This window comes from Vulpes lagopus, chromosome 3 (genome assembly GCF_018345385.1).
Source record: "Vulpes lagopus strain Blue_001 chromosome 3, ASM1834538v1, whole genome shotgun sequence".
In the NCBI taxonomy this organism is placed as follows: domain Eukaryota; kingdom Metazoa; phylum Chordata; class Mammalia; order Carnivora; family Canidae; genus Vulpes; species Vulpes lagopus.
This window is the reverse complement of record NC_054826.1, coordinates 140371828-140375556: the sequence shown is the minus strand read 5'-3', so window position 1 is coordinate 140375556 and position 3729 is coordinate 140371828. Positions and strand designations below refer to the sequence as shown.

Genomic DNA, 3729 nt, shown 5'->3' with positions numbered 1-3729 from the left:
TAAGTTGCGTATCTTTAAAAAAATCACTTATCACTACTATAAGCTATTACTTAAGTGATAAGTAGTGCTTATCACTACTAATAGCTAATAAGTTATACTGCTTTTTTTCTTTTCTAGGGTTTGTCCCAAGGGCTTATACATTTTTATCTTAGTGCAGATTGCTTTCAAGTAATAATATATTATTTCATAAATAGCATCAAATCTGTACATCAGTATACTTTCAGTGTTTTTCCTGTCCTGTATAATATTGTTGTCACATATGTTAATATTATATGTGGTTTAAACCCTTTAATACATTGTTATAATTTTTGCATTAAACAAACATTTTTGAAATTGATTAAAAATAAAAACGCCTTTTATATTTATCTTTATTTATATAATTACAGGTATGTTCATTTCTTTGTGTAGATCCATTTCCAATGTGGTATAATACTTATTCTGCCTAAACTTTCCTTAACAAATTTGCAGTGCAAAAATGAATTATCTCCAGTTTTAAATGAATTATCTTCAGTTTTATTTGACTGGGAAAAAGTGACCATTTAACATGTGAGTCTGGTTATCATGACTGCTTTATCTCTTGACAATGATTTTGCTTTTCTGTGCCTCACAATTTTTATTGAATTCCAGACATCACATGTATAACAGAAGATGCAGAGGGAAATACTATTTATCTTAGGCAAATAGCAATAGGTACACTTTTTTTTTTTTTTTTTTTTTGGTCAGGCCTTTAGTTTGGGGGATAGTGGGTTGAATCAATCTCGTCAGGAGTTGGATTAGGTTTGAGTTGTTTGTGCTATCATTACATTCTGTTCACCATAGTCTCCAAATCATTTAGCAGCATACTGCTGCTTACTGCCTTGTACACATAGAGTGTACTGTAATTAATGGTGGTGGTATTTCTCAATATTTGTGCTCTACCTGCAGGTTTCAGATATCAGATATAAATATATATACTCCTGCTTTTCTTCTACCATTAGATTGCTGTAGCTTGTTACTAAATGCCCTAATCCACCCTCCAAGCTTAGATAGGCATTTTAGACTCGGACATTGGGGGTAGCATTCTCTGAGCATTCTTCACCCTTAACCTACCCCTTGGTAGCCAAATTCTGCCTTTTGTCTGTGATTGGTCTTGGATAGAAGTTCACACTCTCCCTTAGAATTAGAAGACTTTTGCTAGTATCATTATAGAAGGTTAGGACCAAGATTGTTTTTTTGAATTTACTCCAGAATGAGAACATTTTTATTCTGGCTTCTGGTTGTTCCAGAATGAGATGTTAGCCCAAACTTGGTTTTTAACAATTTGTTTAAGTTTAGATGATTTATTTGTATCCATTTATATGGTGATTGCCTCCTATTCTCTGCCCTGGGTAAGGCAGTTCTTTTACCTTTTCTGCCTTTGATGAGTCTGGTCTTTCTTTGGAATTGAGGTTTCCTGTATGTAGATAAATGGGACTTCTTATAGTGGGATTCTAAGTTAATGCATTCACTATAAAACCTCAACTGTCTGATGGACACAGTTATGATATTATGGTTTTCTGGCTTTTTTTATTGTTGTTAGTGTGAGAATGATGTTGTTTGCAGATTTTCGTATCCTAAATAGAGGTTAAATTCTGTATGATTTAAATAGCTGAATTTTTAGTTGAAACTGTTGAAGACACATGAGAATTAAAAGGGATCTGATCGCAAAAGTAATGACAATAATAGTAACGATAATAATAATAATAATAATAATTCCTGTAAACATATCTTTTAAAAATGCTTTATTCTTCATTGATAAGTAGACATTTACTTAGCAAGTCTCTTCCTGTTTCCACTTTATACAGGGAATCTTAATCTTTATGATAAATATAATCCAGGCTCTATTAGTTTAAAACTTCTTTTTAAGGAAATGATGACTCAGTGAAATCAAATTCTTTGACCTCACTTCCCTTAGAGCAATATCTATGTATATGTACATGGCCTGTTGAAGGAAGATATGTCTGGCTCACTGCCACCCTCTGGTGTTTTCTGTAATTGATTGCGAAATATTTTTCTTCAACTGGTCCATATCATCTTTTGCAGGCATGTGCTCTTGTTCATAGTCCTGCCATAGCCTTGAACTGACAGGTATAAGTACTCTGACTCTTTTCCCCTCCCTAGGCCCTTGCATATCTGCCAACCCCCACCTTTGCATTATCATATTTGCCTACTTAAGATTTTACCTGTAAGAGACTGAGGTGAGGCTCAGACCATTAGCCAACACCTCTTATTCAACATTGCTAGTATGTTGTCCTGGCATCATAGGAGCAGTGGGGCTTTGCTAAAATATTTGCTGTGCTCCCCTGGCTATTCTGTAGGATGAAAAGCACATGTTTTTTCTGCTCCAGGTCATAAAACTAAACTGAGATTCCTATTTCCCTCTCTCTATCTCATCCCCAAGTATAAGAAGGCCAGAGTTTGAGATCCTCAAAGCATATCTATGTTTTGTATAATTGTTCTCTATCAGTTGTCTCATTTGCCCACACATCCTGTTGATTATATACTTTCTTTTGAAAAGAAAACTAGCTTTTAGCCCTTTCCATTCTGTCTGGTGGCAGCCATCAGCTCAAAGGATGTGCTGCTGGCAGTACCACCAGCTCTCAGTTCTCCCCAGTGCCCCTGACCCATGCTGGCTTGATAAAGCCTACAGACTGCGGTACAAGACCAAGCAAAGTTATGTCGTATATTGGATTCCTATGCAACGTGGTGGCGGCAAATGCCCAGTTCCTAAGGGTGCTACTCATGCAGTCCTGTCCATCATGGTGTTAACCAGTCAAACTTTACCCAAAGCCTTCAGTCTGTTGCAGAGGAGTAAGGTAGGTGCCACTGTGGGACTCTGAGAATCTTAAATTCTTACTGGGTTGGCAAAGATTCCAATGTACAAATTCTTTGAAGTTATCCTCATTGATCCATTCCATAAGGCTATCAGAAGAAATCCTGACACCCAGTGGATCACCAAACCAGTCCACAAAGACAGGAAGCTGTGACAGCTGACATCTGCAGGCCATAGGAGCTGTGGTCTTGGAAAGGGTCACAAGTTCCACCACACTATTGGTGGTTCTAACTATGCAACAATACTCTCTAGCTCCACCATTTCTGCTGGTATAAGTAATGTTTGTAAAATTCTTACTTAATAAATAATTTAGGACAGTCATGTCTGCTTAAAAGTGTTCTTTGCCTGTTAAAATGAGTCATCTGCAGATTATTCCATGAATGCATTGTCAAATTATGAAAGTTAAAGTGTAATAATGTTTGAAGACTATAAGTGATGATGTATCTTGTTTCTAATGAGATGTTTTTGTCTTTGCTTTATCTTATTAGGGAGTTCATATGTCAGTGTTTAAAATGCTGTTTAGTGTAATAGGTGAAACATAAATTCTATGAAACTGGAATGCAGAGCTAGCCATGTCGGTTTGTTGGTGCATGTAATGAAACCTACAGCTTCATTGAGGCAATATGCTCTGCTGGTTTACTCTCAAATGGCTGTTTTTAGGGATTTGGTAAGAACAAGCTTTTTAAATTGGATTTTGTTTGGAAATGTGAAGAATATCCTATTCTTTTATCATGATCATATGCAGAATATTGTTAACTAGGGCCCTCATTTTTAGGTTGAATCCAATATTCTACTTACGTAACCATTGGTTCTGAAAGAATAGTTTCAAAGAATGCCACCCTTTTTAGGAGAATTGATTAAACCTCTTGCAAGAAGGT

The 3729-nt window shown here is 36.0% G+C and overlaps 1 pseudogene; it reads left to right on the top strand.

Annotated features, from left to right (window-relative positions):
- The first annotated feature begins 2591 nt into the window (after positions 1–2591).
- LOC121487141 lies at positions 2592–3152 on the top strand (annotated as a pseudogene).
- Positions 3153–3729: the final 577 nt, after the last annotated feature.